At 42.7% G+C, this 22854-nt stretch overlaps 1 protein-coding gene across 1 annotated transcript in view; it reads right to left on the bottom strand.

Annotated features, from left to right (window-relative positions):
- Nucleotides 1-22854, bottom strand: part of ATP6V1C1 (ATPase H+ transporting V1 subunit C1) — a 1238716-nt gene that overhangs the window by 775323 nt on the left and 440539 nt on the right. The gene's annotated exons all lie outside the window — the stretch shown is intronic.

The following is a 22854-nucleotide window of genomic DNA, read 5'->3' as shown; positions in this document are numbered from 1 at the left end:
TTATTATGCTCTCATACAAATTGAGCTGTTGCAGGATTTTTGGTAATGGAAACAATTCAAAATTATTTTTAATAGCACGTGAAGGAGTGTGGTTGTTGTCTAATTTTGCAGTACAGTAACTGCAACATATTAGGCGTTCAGTTATTTCATATTTGATTTCAGCTAAAAGGCACACGGCTAATTCAAACCATTTAGAGTCTTCATTGTCTTCTATTTTATATGCCATGTCCACATTTTTTGTGTTCCTTTTGTAAAACGTTCTGCGGCAACACACACACACACACACACACACACGGTTTGGTACTTCAGCCATGACCTTTTAAATTTTACTATTGCTTTTCTGTATTTGTGTAATAGAAGGTTGCTATGTGCAGAATTGTTGCTACTATGTTCTAAAACTGTTGCATTTTGTATGTGGCTCTCACTTTCAAAATACTTTTTCTGAATACGGTCCATTTCTTCCTGTAAGTATTTGGGTCTACCATGCAGAAGAGTGGCATTTAAATTGCCTAATTCTGAAGCTGGACTTTTTGCATAGTATATTTTATACACTAAATTTATTACATTGGAATAATGTACTGATATTCTTTTGATATCATCGAAGGTACTTTTGCAAATAGGCCCAGAAATGCAGGCTAAAGAATGTCCTTTTAGTCCTGTGTCTTTCCGCACTGGACAAATATCCATATTTTGCAGCACTTTCATTTTACTTTTATCTTTACCTTTTACATATTGATTGAGGAACTGACAAAGATTTGAAAGCTTTGTTTGGAATGGCACACATTGATGTGCACGGCCATTTGTATACTGGACGGTGTGGTTCTGCTGAATCGAGAGGTCATTCTGAGTTTTCAGGAGATAGTTTTGTAAGCAGTGTTTCTTGTTCCATGATGGTAGCATTGATGTTCTCATACCCTCGTCCACTGCTATGGATGGCATATTGTGTGTGTTTGATTTTGTTTGTATGCTTCATTAAAATATGGCTCTGTGGTTGTTGTGTGACTCCTTGCACCACCACAAACCTGCAAGAAATTATTTTTGTTCACATTCTGTTTATTGCTGAGTTTCTTTTGTAGTTTGGTACTTACTTTTGTTAGTGCTTTCATCCTATTTAACACTAATATGAAAAACTTCCTTTTGAGAAGGATTGCACTATCCACTAGTGTTTGTAGAATTAACTTTCTACGGTAGGTTTTAAGGGGTGAGGATGATTTTGGTCCTCTTAGTAGATTCTGAAGGACTCTGACGAAACATTTTTGCTAAAATACTTTTTTTACTATGGGTTCTTCTTACACCATCAGGATTATTAGGAACATTGTTAGCTGTACTGGCAGCCGTTTTTTGACAACATTTCTGTGTTTTGTGACACTTTTTGATGGAGGAGGTACAGTTTCGGTAGTTGAGACTTCCTTCATTTTGTTACCCAACTGCATTAGCTGGTTTGTACCAAGATTCTCTACAACAGGTGGATGCTTACATTGGGCACCTTTATTTTTATTCGCTCTAATTCTGTGTTCCTTTCTACAGAGTTGCTTTTTGGTAGCCATTCTTTGGTGTCTGTTGAGAAAAAAATATACTTTGTCTGCCGTCCAATTTATGTGTGTAGTGTGCATAAGTCTGATGGGGAAGCTCTTTGTCATGGTGTGTCAACGTACAGTGAACTGTAACAATGATTTGGTAATGCTACTTTACTATTTGTATACTACTACAATGTGCATCAGATGAGAGTACAAAGTGGCCTACTTGTGACAAGAACCATTATTAATAACCGAAATGCCAAAAACTTGCTACAGCAACTTCTTTTCACAATCTAACCTTCTAAGGATTATGTATGTTATTTGAGTACCAAACACACAGGGATTTGTCAGCCATTCTGCCTGTTATTCTTTGTTCAATAAATCGATATTTGTAGGTAGAATGGTTTACAAATCAATGCTTGCTTTGATGCCCAAAATAAACAAATAACCCATGCAGCCTCTTTGAGGAGTAGTTACAATATAAAGGTTGTAGTATACTTACTTTTTTGTGCAAGATGACCAGGTTTCTTCGGATAGGTCGTCTGCAGTGTAGATGCTGTTGATTCTCAGGAGAGTAGTCTTCACTGCATTTTCTTTCGTCAGAGCATTGAACTTTCATATTTCAACCCAGTGCACGTGCACATTTCACTTCACTCTGTGCAGTCTTTGTATAGTACTTGCAATATGGTACTTGAAAGTCCTTCAAAATAACAAACTTTTAAGGGTATTGAAATGCCTTGTTGTTTACAAAGTGTACTATGCATAGGAGAGAGGTTTGTAAGGGATAGGGCATAGTACTAGATGGGGAAACATTTTCTACTTGTTAATGAAAAGCACAATGTCGAAAAATCGGGAGACCCTCAGAAGGAAATGTCACCACCACAATTGGGAGCGCTTACTATTCTCATACAATCACATTGCAAGTAGCATTACTGTAGGCCGTACAGAGTACACAACTCCGACATTTTCACATTCAAAATTGAGGTCTGCCCTAAATAGGCATGCTTGCAACGTATGTACAGGTTATGCAGAAGACAGTAAGCAGTCGTGCGATTTGTGAATGACAAATCGGCAATCTTGCACTTTAAAGGGGGAGCGTTGTTATGTATTCCCTATGGACATTTAGCGGCATTATTTTGTCTAAATTAAATCATAGGGCTTCCACATGTTCTCTGATTAAAATATATATACCTGTACTCTATACTGATGCATGTGGACATGCATGGAGCTGTACAAAGAAATTTGCAATCCTTGCACAGTAGCTTGTGAAGTAGGTGCTTTGCAATGGTATGCGACTTCCATTCAGAATCATCAACAGTAATTTTGAAGTGCGCAAAGTTGATGACGGAGTTAAAATTAGCGATGTTCTATGTGATTGGTGGATGATTGTGCGACTGCTTAGTTGTGTCCAATGAGGGACTCGCTTTGGTACCGCTGTAGAAAGGGTGGAAGGACTGGGTAAGAGATACGTGCAGCACGTAGGCAACGCTTGTCCGCTGGTAGGGCGTGTCACATACTGGTTTCTACAGCAAATCCTGCATGGAAAGGCGACTGTAGGTATCAGCCATGTTCACATTAGTCTTTTGTAACGAAAGACGGTGCGCACACTGAAGATGGCAGAGGTGGAGAGGGTCAGGGTTTTGTTGCTTGGAGACATTTTTGTGCAAGGCTTACAACACTATGCCGAGAGTAGGCATGTGGCACGCCATTTCGATGTGAGAGGAGTGGAGGTGGATTGGAGTGCTGACACTGATGCCAATGCTGTGGCAATTCTGCAAGTTTGTAGAGACATGCGTAGAATGACCACTCCTCATGTGGTAATTTTGCACTACGGTGCTTGCCATTTGGAATACGTGACTTAACGTACTTTGTTGGCAGATTTGGCACAGTTGCCAAACAATTGATTTTTCCCAACAACGAAAGTCATTTTGTCTGCTTTACTCCCGAGTGTACAATGGAACAACACTTCTGTTTTCTGTCCAGATCAAAGCATCGGGAGGTGTATCATCAATCGCGGCATGCGTGCATTCATGCTACGAGTTGGTATGTTCTTTTGCAGCCACGATAACATTGCTCCAAGCAATGCGCATTACTTTGAAGGAGATGGTGTTGCGCCATCTTCTTTGGGAAATGCGACTTTTTTGGAAAGTAAGGCTTGCTTTAGAGAAGGTTCTGTAATGTTTTCAAGAGTAAAGCAAGGACGAAAAATACAAAAAAAAAATACATAAAATACCAGATGTCTGTACGGTATCGGGCCAAAAATAATAAATAACGGCTCTTTTCAGAGCCTACCTTAAAGGGGAAAAATGAGAATAGTACTTTAATGTACCGTCGTCACGCTCTGATCTTGTACATGTCCACGAACATGGCGGTAGTTAGCAGCCAGCACATATCACCACCGGGGATTTAAGGGTGGAGCCGCATGTAAATGAGAATGAGCGGAGCTAGGGATTGGTCCATAAAGTTCAGTAGGTGTGTTCTGATGAACGTACTTTAGTAAGACCGTCTTCTCCCTCACAGGAGACCACCCAGCCATGGCTTTCCATTCTCGAAAACAGATTATCTGGATTTTGGGAGACTCATGGATACATTGGTTGAAGGTGCATGCAGAAATCTGCAGTTTATCTACAAATCTCGGATTTCCTCATGCAGAAGTGCACTGGCATGGTGTGTGTGGCTGGACTTGGTACCTCTCTGTGTTACTTTACTGACACAGCGTCCTCCAGATTTACTGATCATTCATTGCGGAGGAAACAGTTTAGGCCATGTATCTGGAATTTCTTTGCAATTTGCAATGAAGGAAGGACTTGCGAAGCTCATGGACATGTTTCCAAACTGTCAAATACTTTTTTTCCTGTATTGCCCAAAGACAAATATGGCTGAATTCTCCTGCGTTTGGTCCACAAATGGAGAAAGCGAGACGCAATGTGAACAAGGCTGTGTGTGCCTTTTTAAGAGATGTTGGCATGTCCTCTTTCCACAATGAAAACATTTTGTTTCGCAGCCCTTTCCTTTTCCGCAGAGATGGAGTCCACCTCACATATGCTGGCAATCAGATTTTTCAAAATGCATTGCGACCTCTTTTGCAATCACACTGACCTATCTGACAATCCACTTTCGCCAATCCACTGTTTTTGACCCACACAACACACCACCGAAAGGCTCTTTTCAGAGCCGCCACTTACTCCCAATGTACACTTTATTGCGTTTGCTCCGCTTGCACCCTCCCTGTTTTCCTCTACGACTGTCCAAACTTTTTTAGAACTCTGCAGGGGACTACGACCGTCACTTCAGACTTCTATTGTTACACTGAGAAAGGCGGCTCTGAAAAAAGCCTTTTCTGCAATTTTTGTTGTTTTTACGTTCATTGCTTAACAGCACACGGCACACTAGGAGAAGAGGCCAAAGGAGGGTAAGGAAGGGACACGGGGATAAAAAAGGGCAACTGAACAGAGAAAGATTTAGGGTGAGCTTTATTTAGGTAAGGAGCAGATCTTCTGGTGCTCTGATGGCAGCCTCAAAAGCAGAGTACTGCGTCACAATACGTGCACACTACTGTCACCTTTGAAAGGTAAGGGTCAACAGCATTGCGAATGGCTTGTGAGGCAGCTGGAGGGAGGCGCTCCCCCACAGGAGTGTCTCCTGTGGTGGGAGGATCGGATACCGAGGATGCTGTGGAGGAACTCAAACGACTACGCTCTTCACATGGCACCACCTTGTAAATGTCTGCAGTGTGGAACGAAGTAAGGTGTTGCTTCATGATTGTCGTACCATAACTGTACGCTCCAAATCTCCCGCGACTCAGCACCACCTCGCACTGGTTACACTTCACCAGGTTTGCATGTGCTTTTGGTACTTTCCCATAAACAGAAAACAACCGCCACACCCACGACTCCCACCGAGTGCTCCTAGTGCGGAGTTCATCCACTTCATTCTCTTCCTCCTCTTCTTCCTTGATCTCTACATCCTCACCCATATAACGCTCTGCAGGCCCTTGGTGAGGTGGTGGTGGTGGGTTTGGGGGTGGTGCAGAGGCTAATGACCCAACAGCAGCCATGCAAGCCATACCGATTAGTTTCCTTTTGGTCACTACAGCAGTAAAGGCAGCACACCTCAATCTGCTATAGCTAGAAGGACAATGACGATGCGCTCAGGGGTGTGGCCTTTTGTAGGGGTGCAGGGGTGTGCCTCGTGACCGTCTTCATCCCTACAAAGCGGTACACACATTTTACACACCAAGTCCTGAGGTGCGCTATTGTCTGGGATGTGTGAAATTACATTTTTACACTCTACAATACTTTGCCTTGTGTCCACAAGTTCTTTTGTATTGTTGCGGAAGCACACCAACCGTGCAAATTAGTCCCCTCGCTCAGCATAGGTGCGGTCTCATGATGACGTCCTCAACACATCCGCGCCAGTAATGAAAGTCCCCTGGAGAACAAATGCAAAGAATCAAAGGTGTTTATGCGCACAAGTGTACTACGGACAGTGTTAGGGTTCTCAAACTACTTCAAAGTGCGACACAAGTGAGACGGACACTTAGGAACAGGCGCGATGTTCGCAATACTTACGTTTGTACTGCGCATGTGCACGCATGCTATGTTCACTTTACGGACAGTTCCAGTGTCCTTAGGACAACTCCATTTTGTTTGCCTAAGAACTTGCCGGCCACCGCGCCCGTTCTACGGACGGCACCATTTTGGCTGTGCCCAATACGGACCGCTATACTGTCCTTCACACACTCCCATTTTCCTTATTTACACCCATTCCGGACATCTGGTGTGTTATACGAACATGTATCATCTCGTTTCCAAGCGGTACGGCGAGGTAGTATATCCTTTGGACACCCCTCTGTTTATGTATGCACAATTTCAACAGCTGGTGCAGTCACACATCACATCCATCTTACTTGACATTAGACAGCACCCACATTCCAGTCCTTGCGGATAGGTCGAACAGGCACGCTGTTCGTGAACATTTTACGTCTTTTAAAAAAAAAATTCTACACACAAACTCTTTCTCTACAACTACTGTACAAAAACATTTAAAACACACACACACACACATCAATCAAAGAAATAGCGGGGGGGGGACATTGAAACAAATATGGGGGAATTAGGATTCAACACAGGCTGGTTATGAAGAGAAGATTTGTGAGGGGAAGCAGGGATGGATATTTCGTCAAAACGTCTATTTTCCTGTTCAAGGTTTGGGGATGGTTCACTAGGGAATGGAGAAACAGGGCAGGTGCAGGTGGGGCAATGATAACGAACTTTTCCTCTCACACAGTCCTCCACAAACTCCCGTAAACTTTGAAAATTGTCGTTCAATATGTCAATTTTCTGCTCTATCCTTTTTATCGTGTCTTCTTCTGTCTCGTTTGTTGCCCTTTCTTCTTTTATTTCCTGGTCGGTTAAAAAAAAAAAATACATAAGTTGAATGCCTCTAAAATACTGGTCACTATTTTGCATATGCAGAGCACTGTGTACCATTATTGTCGCTGTCTTCAGACATTTCCTCATGCGGGAAATACTCCTCCAGCACTCCAAAGTACTAGCCATTTCTGAGTCAAAACAACAGAAAGAAATTATTTCTGCACCACATACCACAAAAAAACTCTTTTGCTGTAATCTCCCTTCGTTCTACTGCATCCGTCCATTGTCGTTACAGGCTGGCGAGTTTCTGTGAAGTGATTACGCTGGAGGCATGTTTTTTTTTTTTTTTTTTTTTAAAAAATGGTACCATCCACTTCATTCTACATGGTTATTAAATGTGTCGTTTTCTTTTCCCAGCTTCAGGTTTCCATATTTACTTATTACTACTTATAATATCTTTATGTCCTTCTTCTATGTTGCACACTTTTTGTGTAAGACAATAGTACATTTTCAGCTACCTCCACCTCTTTGGGTAATGTTGATCCTGTCCAACCCACGTCCGCAAACAGGTGCTCAGTCCATCCCTTTCCAATATCAATACGGAGGGGTTCTGTATGTTCTATGTTAAATGTATGTATGGGGAATACGAGAGATTTGTTGATTTGTGGTGACTTTAACCTGGTGGTTGACCTAGCTCTAGATAGGAGTTGCAAAATGGGCAGGGATGGTAGGAAAAGAGACAGGGATTCCCTACACTTGTTTATGGATGATTTTGGATTGTCTGATGTTTGGAGGTTGAAGAACCCGTGCGGGAGGGAATACACATTTCACTCCAGTGCACATGATATATATTCTCGTTTAGACTTCGTGTTGATGAGTGGTGTGGTGACTCAGAACGTGGAGAATTGTGTGACTGACTCTATTGTGATTTCTGACCATGCGCCAATCGTGTTAGAGTCTCTAATTATGCCTCTATTAGATCCAGGGTTTGGAGGTTCAACACTATGATTATGAAAGAGGAAGGTTTGAGGGAAATGTTGGTGAAAGAAGCTGAGGAGTATATTAGAACTAACATGAATGGTGAGGTGGTAATCAACACGGCGTGGGAGGCGTTCAAATGTGTGATGCGTGGTGTGGCAATGAAATTGTCCGGAATTCGTAAGAGGAAGAATGTTGAGGAAACTGAGAAGTTGGAAAATTCAATTAAGGTTCTGGAGAAGGGGCTAATGTGTAGATTTGATGCAGTGAGTTCACCCAAGTTACTGAAAATGAAATATGATTTGAACAAGATTTTGAGTGAAAAAGCAGAGTGCATGATTTTTAGAACCAAATGCAGGTATTATGAGGGAGGTGAAAAGTGTGGCACGCTTCTGGCCCATAGACCGAAACAGAGGGAGGCGAATAGAACAATTAAAGCTATTAACGGCAGGCAAGGTGTGACCAGAGACCCAGATGAAATTAATGCCATATTCAGGAACTTCTATACAGACTTGTATAGTGAACAATCTCTAATAGACTCGGACCGGACGAAGCAATTTTTTGAGTCTCTGGAGTTAAGACACTGGTCAGATACGGAGAAAAATATTCTGGAATCAGAGATCTCTCTTGATGAAGTGAAAACGGCTGTTTGGAGGCCCAGTTTGGGGAAGAGTCCTGGCCCGGACGGATTCCCGATCAAATTATATCGAGGGATGCCGGAGGAGGTATTGGACCTGATGAGGGGGATGTCTAAAGATAGTAAACTGAAGGGTTTGCTACCAGCACTTTGAGACATGCCACAATATCACTTTTGCATAAACAAGGTCGTCCTGAGCTGGATGCTAGTAGTTATAGGCCGATCAGCCTGTTGAATTGCGATTCTAAAATCCTGTCAAAGATCCTGGTGAGCAGGTTGGAGACAATGCTTCCTAGAATAATTCATCCTAGCCAGGCTGGTTTCATTAAAGGAAGGCACTCCTCTGTCAACATGAGAAAGCTGCTGCTTACCCTGGAAGTATGTGAAAAGAACGAGTTGGAGGCTGTTGCCTTGTCTCTGGACGCCGAGAAGGCATTCGACCGTGTGAGATGGAGTTGTATGATGAATACCATGGAGAGGATGAATTTTGGTCCTGAGTTTTTAAGCTGGATTCAGTTGTTGTATACAAATCCGACTGCGGAGGTCAACACAAATGGGATTATATCGGATAGTTAAGAACTGCATCGGGGGACTAGGCAAGGCTGTCCTTTATCTCCTCTACTGTTTATAATATCCATTGAACCTTTGGCAGAGGCGATTAGATCTAATGACAAGATAGTGGGAGTCAATTACAATGGAGTATGACAGAAACTATGGCTGTATGCCGATGATTTACTGTTTGTCGTCCAGGAACTGGCTTCTTCTCTTCCAGAAGTGATGGTCTTGATTGAAGATTTCGGCCTGTTGTCAAATTATAAAGTCAACTGGACCAAATCGGAGGCTCTACCAGGTTCACACTTGACTAATTGTAGAGAACTTGTGGATGTAGGTTTCAGATGGTGTCCGACACAAATTAAGTACTTGGGAATTTGGATCTCCGGGAACCTGAGGACCATGATGGGCCTGAATTTGGATGTACTTCTGCAAAAATTAAGATTGGAATTGGACCGTTGGAGTGAGCTTGGCCTATCCATTGGCGGGAAAATTAATGCTATTAAGATGATTTTAGCTCAAAGTTAAATTACATTCTGAATATGATCCCCCTTCCTGTCTGTTAACGGAATTGGAAAATGATTTCAAGTATTCTGCAGAACTTTTTATGGAGTAAGAAAACACTGAGATTAAAAATATGGAAGTTGCAGCTGCAAGAGGACAGAGGGGGATTGAATGTCCCAAATTTCAAACTATATCATCAAGCATTTTCATTGAGGCATGTCCTGCCCTTTTTGGAAGATATGGAAGATGAATGGGCTATGGCTGTGGCAAAGGGTGCTGGCCCCTTGCGCCCTTGGGCTCTCCTTTCCACTGTCACGACAGATCGGGAAAACGTTTATGTTCTAACAAGTTTCCTTAGAACCACATGGAGATCATATGAACAGTCTGCCGGGTTTATGCCTGGAAGACGGGTATGTCATCAATCTGGTTGAACCCGGATATCAAACTGAACAATAAGACCTTGTTCTGGCCAGAGTGGTTCACAGCAGGGATTGTTAAAGTTGAAGATCTTTTCGATGGAACCGCTTGGAAAACATTTCGGATTTTGAAACTAGAGTTTGATTTACCTACAGGTACTTATGGCGAATACAGAAAGTTAAGGAGAGCTGTGAACATTCGATCTTTGGTTATCTCTGATTTGGCGCCAACTATTCAACAGATTGGCAGAAGTGATCATTCAGCATCCAGAATGTATAAAATGTTGAGTGGTTTCACTAATGCTAATGCGAAGCTCCAGGACAAATGGTCTTGCTATCTGAGAGAAGAGATGACTGCAGAGAGGTGGAGTGACTTGTGTAGGAATATTAAATATTAAAAGAATGTCCCTGAATGTTGGAGAGAGATCCAGACAAGTAATGCTCTTGAATAGAGTTTTCTGGACACCAGTAAGATTTAAGGTACGAAATTTAACAGAGTCAGACAGCTGTTGGTGATGTGGTCACTTTCGTGGCACTATGGAACACATGCTATGGGAGTGTCACAGGGTGAGGAATTTCTGGTCGGATGTGACAAGTATGATGAACAAGGTTGTCAATGCAGATTTGGAATTTGACTTTGAAACTCTAATACTGGGGGAATCCACCATGCTGGACGATTTAGGGAAACATCAGATTACATGGATTTTACGCTGGGCTATGATGGCGAAAAAAGTGATCCTGAGAAATTGGAAATCAGATGTTCACCCGACGTTGAACATGTGGATGGAGGAGATGTATCGCACGAGCAATATTGAAAATGTGATATATTCTGTGAATGGGGAAGGACGTATTTTTGATAAAATATGGAAGGCCTTTTTGGATAAGGGTTAGTCTATCGTTGGAGCTTCCTGTGTCGAGTTTACCTGTATTCAGATAAGCAGACATGCATGTTTCAATTTACTCATTATAATGTTCATGTCTTTTGCTTCTTGGTTTGTTGCTATGCCAAAGTTTTCTAGAAGGTTGTTTTCAGGTCAATGTTATGAATTGCTATTGCTTTTTGACTTTTGCATCACACCTTTACTGCCCCCTTTTATTGATTTATTTATTATTATTTTTATTATTATTTTTGTAAATATATAATTTATTATTATTTTATTTTTTATGAATTTTATTATTCATTTCTCAATATATTTTTCATTATTATTGTATGGTTAAATTTTCAATTGTATCTCTTTGTTACACTGATTTCTTCTGTTAATATTTAATAAATTGGTTTAAAATAGAAAAAAAAAATATATATATATATATACACTACATATCTCTCAAAATCACATGATTACAGTGTATATTCTGCTCAATGACTTTTTCATGCTTAAGTTCCACCTTCCAAAAACCTATACAATTCCCTACAAAAAAAAAAACTTTGTTAAGGGGACATTATGGTTAAGTTGCCCTAACAAAACCCTGTACACTTCACACAAAAAAAACTTTCCTCCTCCCCTTTATGCTTCAAATTAAAACCGGAAAACCCCTGAAATTCGACAGTTATGGTAAACTAAGCCCCTAACCCTGCCACCACCCCTGTGCACTGCTAACACTAACACCCAGACCATGAAAGATGTAATCTCAAATGTCAATGATGACACCAATGACGACATCACTTGTTTAGCCCCTTTCTTTTCCTTCCCTGCGATACATATATATGTGCATTCAGTAAAAAAAATTTACTAAAGGAATGTTTTACTTCACAGTGCAACCAAACACCACTGCACATTCCCCCATTATAGTAAGCTAAGCAACCATAACTCGCACCATCCAAGTGCATTGCTAAGACTAACACCCAGGACATCAAAGATGACATCACAAATATCATGACATGTGTGCCTCATTTATTTTGGTGCATTGAAAAATGTAGGCTAGGTGGTTTTATTCACTGACCAGCACAATATGAAAATTGAAAAGGTGCTGCTTAGTGGACATTTTTTTTACTGAATGCACATATATATGTATGGCAGGGAAGGAAAAGGAAGGGGCTAAACAAGTGATGTTGTTATTGATGTCATCATTGACATTTGAGATGACATCTTTCATTGTCTGGGTGTTAGTGTTAGCAGTGCACAGGGGTGGTGGCAGGGTTGGGGCTTAGTTTACCATAACTGTCGAATTTCAGGGGTTTTTCTGTTTTAATTTGAAGCATAAAGGGGAGGAGGAAAGTTTTTTTTTTTTTAGTGAATTGTACAGGTTTTTGTTAGGGCAATGTCCCCTCAACAAAGTGTTTTTGTAATATATATATATATATACATATATATATATATATATATTTATTTATTACACGGGCCACGATAGCGCCCATGTAGTTCTGGTTAAGTTGCTAAACTCATAGGAACATAGGAAGAGCACTTTTCCGGCAGTTTATAACTTTGCTCTGGACGAATCCTCACCAAACTTTGCAAAAACAATATATGACCGGCTCTGAATTTATTCGCCAAGTTGGGTGAGGTTTCGTGCAGGGGGGGGGGGCAAAGTTATAAGGCGGGTCCCAGATTTTTTTTTTTCCATAGACTGAACGGGGAAAACTTTGCGCATGGCTACAGCCCGAACGGCTAGACAGATTTTCACCAAATTTGCGGCAGGAGCGTGGGCTTGGGTCAGAAAGTGTGCTTTTGTGTGTTTGGTGGAAATCCGACCAGCAATCTTTTTGCAAAATACTGAAATGTATGTCCTGAAAAATGAGTCATATCTGGGTCTGCGGACCCATTTCCCTGTTCGCTCCACGGACCGAAGTGTCATTGGCCTGCGGTATGCTATGGTGTCGGCGAACAGTGGACGTGGCCAGTGGTTGATTGGAGGGAAGCATGCTGTGCTTTAAAGGTTTTGGGAAAAGCTGCCATGCTGAATCGGAGGATAGTGGCGCACCGAAAGGCATTGGAAAACATGGTTTGCAGGATCGGCTGGGTGAAAGAGGGCGAATCGAAGATATTGGCAATGTTTTGTGCTGTAGGCTACAGCTGCCGGTGGTTATGTTGACTTACTGCGTTTGCGTTGTGTTACGGCGGTGGGTTTGTGGGGAATTGTTCCCATGCTTGTCTGACTTGGCTCGTAGTGGTTGTGGGTAAGGCATAGCCTTTTTACTACATGGGCATGGCATATAGAAAGAGCCTAGGGCTTGGGCACCACCCCCGTAATGTAATGCCTCCCTGCATGGGAGAGCAGTGAGTAACTTAGCAGTTAGGTCTGCGACCGAGTTTGGTCACACTGTTGCAGCAAGGGAGGCCATGACGACATGGAGAAATGGAAGGATTGTATGGCAGCACACTGTTGCGATATGGACCATTTCCCGCAGCTACTGACATACACTGCATTGGTGGTTAGATGCACACGGGACTATCATATGTTGGTCAGTGTAGGCAGACTGTATAGGGGATGGGGAGTGCATTGGAGATAATGTGAGGATATTTGCAGTCGGTGAACTATGTTGTGTTGTGTCTGCAAAGGCCCTACTGCCATGTGTGCGTGGCTACGGCCCTTGGCCATAATAGTGTGGGCACTGGTTGGAAGTAGGTGTGAGAATGTTGCCTTGTTTGGGTCTGTTAGTGTAGCTATATGTACTTGTAGGCAGGAAAGCACCGTGGGAAATAAAACCATGCATGCCTCTATTGCCTTCCATGGGTGTGTAGTAGGACTAGGCAATTGGGTGCATGAACGGAGGTCATAGGCCTCCGCCTTTGTACCCAAGAGCCTAGGCCTTGGGTACAGCCTTGCTTTAGGGAGGGCAGTCAAACATTGGCACATGGAAGGAATTTGTACGCAGGTACTCACATTTACTTTATTGGTGGGCAGTTGTAGAGGAGACTATCATTTGTTGGTGAGTGAAGGCAGACTCCATTAGGGATGGGGAGTGTATTGGATACAATATGAGGCTATTTGCAGTTGGAGTGATATGTTATATTGTGCCTGCAACACCCATAGTGGCTTGTGTGCATGGCTGGGGCCCTTGGACATAACAGGGTGGGCACTGGTTGGAAGTAGGTAACAAAAAGTTGCCTTGATTGGGTTCATTACTGTACCAATATGTACCTGTGGACAGGAAAGGTAAGTAGTCACGTTTCCATGAATGGCTCCTTTGCTTTACAGTGGGTGTGGCAAAGGATTAGGCTGTTGGCAACAAAACCGGAACAAAATGCTGCCATCTATGGGAGTACTGCGATATTGGTATGTGGATTGCACACATATGTACAATGATTAGCGTAGGTGTTTGGCACAATTCCTGAAACGCAATGTAGGCATGTATGGGAGGACTGTGATAATGGTGTGTGAATTGCACACATACGTAGAAAGAGTGCATAGAGTCCAGGTAGAGTGCATTGGGGATGGGGAGTGAATTGGAGGTAATATGAGGGTATTTGCAGTTGTGTATTATGGTGTGTTGTGCCTGGAAAGGTGTACTGGATTGTGTGCATGGCTAGGGCTCTTGGATCTAACAGTTTGGCCACTGGTTGGAAGTAGGTTGGAGAATGTAGCTTTGTGTTACTTAGTGTACCCATACGTACTGGTAGTCAGAAAAGGTATGTGGCCACATGGTAGCATGCATGCCTCTATTGCATTTTAGTGGGTGTGTTGAAGGAGTAGGCTATTGAGTGCATGGGTGGAGGCCATAGGGCTTCGCCTATGTACCAAAGAGTGTTGGGCTTGGGCACAGCCTTGTTTTAGGGAGGGCAGTCAGACATTGGCACATGGAAGTAATTTGTACACAGGTACACACATATACTTTATTGGTGGGTAGTTGGAGAGGTGACTATGATTTTTTGGTGAATGCAGGCAGGCTCCATTGGGGATGGGGAGTGCACTGGAGACAATGTGAGAATATTTGCAGTCGGAGTGGTATGTTGCATTGTGCCTGCAAAACCCATGGCTTGTGTGCATGGCTGGGGCCCTTGGACATAACAGGGTGGGCACTGGTTGGAAGTAGGTAACAGAAAGTGGCCTTGATTGGGTTAATTAGCTGCAACTAATACCTGCTACTTGCACCTACTCTTATTCCTTTCCACTCTCATATCTTGCACCTTACTGCGCTTGCCACACATTCCAATAGACGGCAGGTGGACCAACCATTGGAAGATTACCAGAAGCAATTTCTTTTCCATCGTTATTATCTGAGTCAACTGATATGGCCCGGTATGTCCACTTGCGGTTCCTGCTATACGAACCAACCTGCAAACCTTTAGTCTGTAAGGCATCCCAGAAGCACCAGATGTCACCAGTTTCCCCTTTTCTCACCTGTTTTCTGTTTTGCGGAGTCCTTTGTCGGGGTTTTCTTCCAAGCAGTTCGGGTCTTGTACAAGCCCATTCGGCCGTCTTCGGATTCCAGGATTCGTTCAGCTTCTTCGTCCAGGATTTTAGGAAACTCCAGGAAGCTTGGAAAGAAGGCAGCACACGGAGGCGGTCTGCGCGGAACGCGGAAGAAATAGGATCAAGGAAGGTAGAAGGAAAGGAGAAGGAGGAAGGTCTGGGAACCAGGAAGCAACACAGTTCAGGAGGACGAACTACGGAGCACATCAGGCCACAGCTATCGTAGTGTTGAGACGCGCGGAACCGCAGGGGAGTGGCTAATTTATAGAACGTGCTGCAAAGGACGTAAAGGTCGATAGACCGCGTTTCGTGTATACGGCCATGTTTGGTGTACTACAGCGAGTAACCCCCGATGTGCCAGGGACCAGGAAGACTAGAAAGGGCGTGATCGACGGATCATGACACCAGATGCTACCTTCTCTACCTTTCAAAGAAAATGTATTCTTCCACAGGGGCCACCAAGCACCACTGCATACTCCTTTTCCCACTTTGCTAGACAAGAAGAGAAGTACCGAATTGCACAGATGGCATTGGTCACTGGATTTTGTTTGCAAAATAAAAGAGCAGTAAATGCACCAACTACATGTAACCATATACTCTGTGTGCGCATGTCCACTTTTGATTTTGTTTGTTTGTTCCTTTCCAGAGCTAGGTGCTCACATGACAGAGTGCGCTACGCTTGGCAAGCACATAAAATAAATACCTGGAGTGCACACCGTGAGGAACGACTGTCCACAAGTAAAGTCAATGACGCCAGTGACTGCTGCGATGGTGTATGTGGCACACAGGCATAGCTAAAGGAAGCGATGCACACATTAAAACTGCACACACAAAGCTCCAACTGCTTCTGTTGCCCATCTCAACAAGTGCGCCAAACAAAGGTAAAAGTCAGATGGCCTGCCATGCTGTATATGGCTGGACTTAATAGCATTTCTGAGGTTGTCGGCTGCAAATGTGTGTGTATTGGACTGTACATTATCCATATTTTACATGTGTAATGCTTATTAACTCGTGTCATGTCGCACTACCTTCCTTCGCTCTCAAAGTACAGGGTATTATGAGGGGTATACCGTACTGTACATTAATTGTAGCATCTCAGTCCGTGAATGGCAACAAGACCAATGACGTACACCATATTCAAGTGCAGTCACTTCACGCCACCTCTTCTGGTGTGCCAACTGCAAAATTGCCTCCACAACCATGCTGCGACAGTGAGCACCCACAGGAGACATACATATTTCCAACCGTGTATGCAGGAGTTGCACATTAGTATAAGAACTGTCCCAAAGAAGGCAACATTCTGAAACCTACTTCTGAACAATGTCCACATTGTTACTTCAAAGGCCCGTAGCCATCCATACACAGCAGTAGGTGCTTGCCACTCCCAACACAACATGGTACACCGATTACAAAAATCCCTATATCATCTGCAATACACTCCCCATCCCCAATAGCATCTGAAGGTTGTCACCTGTGCACCTACCCCACAACGCTTTATATGTTAGTATCTGCATACATGGGCCATGTCGCAAACATTACGCAGTAAAACAATCCTTTCATATCCCACTTTCTTGCTACAGTGCCTGAAGCGAGGCTCTTGTTCACGGCCACACCACTCCTAATGCAAATGGTGTCTTCCCTTACCAATGCTGCATTACGAGATTGCAACATGCCCTCCACACTAATTAGGCAAAGGCACGGATCTTTGGGCACTTACATGTTTACAAGTGTATTGTATGGCACACGGTATGCTTATAATAGCTTATGTAAATGACCTAAGGCAAAGTGAAAGTACTTTATGTACATATGTCTGCAATCCACATACCAATATCACAGTACTCCCATACATAGCAGCATTGCATTGCGGGTTTGTTAGAAGCAGCCTACTCCTTTGTGACCACTTACCTTTTCTGTCCACAGGACAAAACTTTGCGGGAAGAATAATGTGGTAATAGCTGTCTGCCTGATGGACCATGAACTGTGTGTTAGTGCATAGCGTCATATGTTAACCCACTGCCTTGGTCTCTAGTTTGTAGGTAATACTGTAATTGTACGGATGCACACAAGAAAATGTCTTGGAACCGTTTGGGACTAGATGCTGTTTTCATGTGTTTCCTTTTTACAAAAGTTGACACTATTAGCAATAGTAGTTGGACCCATGGCATAATGTGTCTGTGTGTATGCAAAGAAAGTAATACAACAAGAAACCTAATGGGGTCACCTCTGATTGTTGGAGAATGGAGGAGCTGCTTTGGTAAGACGTGCGTCAAAGAAATGTGAGCTGTAGAGGTTTGTGTGACAGTTGACCGCTGTGTGCACCTGTGGCCGTTATAACGTTCAGTACATTGAGGGTGCGTAGAAGTAGTAATTGTGTGAAAGGGCACACACAGGGCAGAACATGGAATGTAGCAGTGTACATGTGCACAGAAGGTGTGGTGCTTTAGTGTACGACTTGCGTTCCATGCTCGTCTTGCCTTGTAGGTCTGCATTTGGAGGGGGTGGGGAAGAATAGCAGCAAAAGAAAGTACAATGACGGTTGCAATTCACTGGGAATGGTGGATACAGGGCTGTGTAACTTTTTTTTTACTGCTGTAACAATGGTACGTGTAATGTACAGAGAGAAAGTGAGCGGTAGAGTACATTTTTCAATATGCATACTGAGGAGCACGTTAATAAATGTTAATCGTAATACACATGTGATGTAAAGGTGTACTTGCATAATTTCAGCAAATTCCATGCTTCTATTGTGTGGGCGTGAAATTGCAGTGTACGGTATATGAGATTGTTGCAGACAACCTTTGGGTCACATGGACAGAGGAACTGCAGTGCAAGTTATGTATCTTTTTTTGCTAGACTTCTGTACAATATCTGACATTGGAACTAAACATGCTTACCCCTCAAGGCTGTTTTATATTGAGCGTTTGTTGAAGGAGAGGTATGTTAGGTTTCGATTTCCAGAGATGATGCAGGAAAAAAAGAAAGGAATCAGCCGGTAACGTGTTTCGATTGTAGCATGTATTTACAAATGTTGGTAGTGTCATTACGGTAAAGTTAGTGCAACGTACAAGTTGATATGATGCTGCTGTACAAATGGTGCCGTGAATGCACAGATAGCAAAATACATAAAATTTGCTTTTACAGTGGTTAAGGACTAGTTATATGTGCAGTGTGTTACGAGGCAACGGTGGGTGATGTCAGACTGTGTTCACTGCTTCAGAAGACGTGGGTGGGTGGTCCATCGTACGCAGTTTGATGTCGTGCTGCATGACCGTGTTTGGGGCTATTGTTCAGGAAAGGAAAGCAGCTTTTGTGAACGTTTGTCTAACATTGTAATTTTTATTTATTTATTTAAATTCTTATTACGCGCCACATGCCCATGGGCCTCAGGGCGCACAAAAAACAAGGACAAGACACACAACAAGACCATCAGGAGATAGAGGGAGGCTGTGGAGGGTTATCCAGATTAAAAAGTTGAGTCTTTATGGCTTGCTTAAAAAGGGGATAGTTTTGAATCTGTCCTATCCCAGCCGGTAGGGCGTTGCATAGGAGGGGCCCCTGGACATCAAGGGTGGTGCCCCCAAATTTAGATGTCCTAAGTCTAGGGGAGTCAAGAAAAGTAGCAGTGGAAAAGTGAAGGTTTCTTCCATTGGGCTAGATGCTAATGCGTTCAGACAGATAGGTGGGATTGCTGAAGGGCAAGCACTTGTGTGGTGTCGTTAACACTTTATGTGTTATGCAATGTTTTATGGGAAACCAGTGTAGCTTCTTTCTAAAGGTGTAGATATGAGTGCGGCGAGATTGATTGAAGATGGTGCGCACAGGGTTGTTCTGAGCCACCTGTAAAGATTGAAGGTTGGCGACAGTAGTGCCAGACAGACTATTACAATAGTCGAGTCTGGAATTTATCAATGGAGTAGACAAGAGAGCACAGTTTTCAAATGTAATAAAAGGGTGAAAGTAGCAGATTCGTTTGTTAGTCAATCCACAGCTAGACCTGATGTTGGAGACATGAGACTTCATAGATAGCTCCTCATCTAGAACGACTCCCAAGGTTTTAACTTTCCTTTGGACAGTAATGGTATTGTCTGCAATAAGGAAGTTGGCATACTCAGAATCAAGTTTGTTCAGGGTGTTCTTAGAGGACACTATCACAAGCTCCATTTTTTTGTTGTTCAAAGCTAGGGAGTTGCAAGCCATTCAGTACTGGATGGCTCTGTAGATGCTATTAATGGTTTGAACATCGTTCTTATACAAACCACTTAGTTGTAGGACGACCTGAGTGCCGTCTGCCTAGTTTGTATATTGAACTCCAAGCTTGCTAAGAAGATTGAGGAGGGGTCGATTGTACAAATTAAAAAGCAGTGGCAACAGACAAGAGCCCTGTGGGACCCCACAAGTTTGAGAAATGCGAGTGGATTGATTGCTTCCCACGCAAACCCTTACCATTCGAGGGCCCAAGAAGGTGGCTATCCATATTGATGCTAGCATGGAACAATTTGCGACCTCTCCGAGCTTTGTCACTAGTAGACTGATCGGCCAGATCGAAGGCTGCAGAGAGGTCAAGTAGCATCAGCAACGCACCTTGATTTTTGGCCACTATGCCCGCTAGAGTGGACTTTAAGTCGAGCAAATGTATTGTAAAGCGGTTATGGGCTTTAAAAGGTGTTTTCTTTACACAATAAAAAAGGGGAAACAGAAGTTTAAAAAGTTAAGCAGTAAGGCAGTGGTCACAATATGGCTGGGGAGCTATGATCTATGCGCTGCAGTGAAATATGGGTTGGATATGTTTCTTGAAAATGGTGTACATAACAATGAAAATGACCTAAGGGCCAGAGGAAAGCAAGGAGCCAAATGTTGCAGTAGTTACAACAGTTACGTAAGATGTATTGATGCATGCATGAACTTGTATTGTTGTGATTGTGCAGATTGTAGGGTAGGTTACTGTTGTGTTGTTAATTCAGTGTGTGCACTTATGATAGGCTTAGGTGACCAGTGTATGTAGGAAACAGGTTATGTATTCTGTGGAAGACATAAGTGCCAGTGTCAACTGTAGTGGCTAAGGGGTAGGCGGCTGTGTTATGTGTGGGGTTAGTGGTACGTGGATAGATGTTTGTATGTATAGTTCTGCAGTGCAGCTGCAATAGTGGGCAGGGTGTAAAATGTTTAGTGTATGGCTGGAGGCCCTACAATGTACAGGGAGTAGTGAAGCGTGTAGGGTGTAGGCACAAGCTGCATAGTGTAATATAGGTGTGCATTGTACATGGTGGCATTGGTATGTGTATAGCAGAAATGAGTGCACTTATTGCACTGTGGATATTGTACAGAAGTATAATAGCAATGGTTGCAGACTTACTGTTTGGATTGAGGAAAGCCTGCACTGTATTGTGTATGGAGTGTAAAATGTTGTGGTACTGGTTGCTGCATTATCTGTGGGAAAATAAAACAGAATATGTTCGCGCAGGTATTTTGTTAGTTTGCAGTCCACTAGATAGCATACATTTGTTTTTTTGTGGACCCTCATAACTAGTACTTCTTAAGTACTATGCTTTGAACCAGTGTACTGTGCGATCAGCGCAGTTCCTGTGGTTATTTGCGTAATCATTGGGTCTGTGGAAGAAAAAACAAAATCCATGCTGGAATTAAAAACATTTTTCTTTTTTTAAAAGTGAAATTACATTGCTGCTATGGTGCCCAATGAATGATAGTGACATTTAGAGTGGTTACAGCACTTTTTAAGGTGTACTCTTGAAGTAGGAGGAAATGTAATGGTGTACGATATCTGGACTATACATGTTGGTAGGATGGGTGGCGTTGTATAGCAGGTGGTGATTTGTAAATGTTTATCTGCTTCCTTTTTGTACTACTGATTGTTTATGCGTTTGGTTGCTGCTACTGGTTTGCAAGTATTATGACATTGTTCTGTGCTAGTGCAGAATTCTGACGGTAGCTACGTACCTGTTGGTGTACTGCAACTGCTCATACTTTGGAAGTGTTTGACACTATGTTTATAGCACAGTAGTTGTTGAAGGTTGATGTTGGGTAGTTCTGATGCTGCAAATAACATTGTCGTATTCAGGTTGCAGTTAGATACCAGGTGGCGTATTCTAACTGTTTACAGTGTCCCGTTCATAAAGGGTACGTAGAGAAGCTTGTGCATTTCTGTGGTTACTTGGACATCTGTGTACATTTTGAAGTGGTACTGTCCAATATCGGATTTATGTGGTGATACGTCCATATGTGTTGGAGTTGTATGACTATTCTTGGAGAGCTGGTGACTGATTTGCGTAAGTGGTTATTAGATGTTAGGATAGTTTTGAAGCCTCATACTTGGCACTTTCCCTTCCACGTATCCAGTGGAAAATACTGGTACTGTGCTTTGTGTACACATACTGTTTGTGTGAGTGTACTCCTTGGGTTGATTGGGGATAAAATTGTCCAACAGACACTGTAGTGCATTTCGTCAATGCTTCCAGTATGGCACGTTGCTTGAGGTCGATAGTGTGGAAGGGAAAACATTTTTTGTCCACTTACAAAGGTACTGGTTGGTTCTGGGGAGTAAGGTATAGTAGGTTTGTACATCAACGAGTACGTTTTGGCTTCAAGAATATTAAGTAGGCATTAGCAAGATTTGCAGGTAGTCTGTGCGTTGGACTGATGGAAGTATCATTGCATTCCCACCATGACGATTTCTTTCTAATGTATGCAGTATGGTGGCCTTCATTGGTGGGGTCCCCTGTGTGGTAGATTATGGCTACAGTTGTGAAGGTTCTTTTGCCAAGTGATTCCTGTCCATGCGGGAAGGCAGTAAGTTTGCAGTTGTTTTTGGTACCGTTGGCATTGTATCTTAAGTGCATTAATATCACATACGGACTATGAGAGTATATATGTATTGTCGAAAGAATATCAGAATTGCACGACGTACAACACCTGCTATAGTTTGCATTTTGTACCAGTTGCTGAAGTGGAATGTAGTCAGTTAGGTATTGATAGATAGACGAAGAATTTGTTAGGGACTTGCTCCTCAATGGCATGGTTGCAAAGAGTGCATGTATGTTTCCACATGTAGGAAATGTGAAAGATTTCATTTATAACTATGTTTTTTCTTTCCAGTATTTGTAGTACGTACATTAGAAATTCCAGTGGATCTTCTTGTTGGTTTAAAGTGAATTTCACCATTCCAGCACTGTAGTCCAATTCTTGCCTTATTCCTGAGACACTGTAAACGGTGTCAGGATTACTTACTGGATTTCTGTGAAGGACGAGCATTTGCAAACACAACTGGTCTGCACCATTTAAATAAATGTTTTCAACAACTGCTGGCATTTGGAAGAGAACATTGTTACATTTGCATAGCAATTAACACATGGTACTTCTGTGTCTGAGTCCTTTCATGGAAGGGTACGTGGTTTCTTTGCAGAGGCATTTCTTTTGGTGGTGGAGTAAGGTATGGTTTGTCCATTTTTCTCCTTTTGTGTGTGCTTTTGGTAGTTGCTGTAGTATGAGTTTTTCAATTTCTTTGATGG

The sequence above is a fragment of the Ambystoma mexicanum genome, chromosome 5q (genome assembly GCF_040938575.1).
Source record: "Ambystoma mexicanum isolate Mex_15411 chromosome 5q, UKY_AmexF1_1, whole genome shotgun sequence".
Taxonomy (NCBI): Eukaryota; Metazoa; Chordata; class Amphibia; order Caudata; family Ambystomatidae; genus Ambystoma; species Ambystoma mexicanum.
The sequence above is the reverse complement of the archived record's forward strand: the minus strand, read 5'-3'. Positions and strand labels throughout refer to the sequence as shown.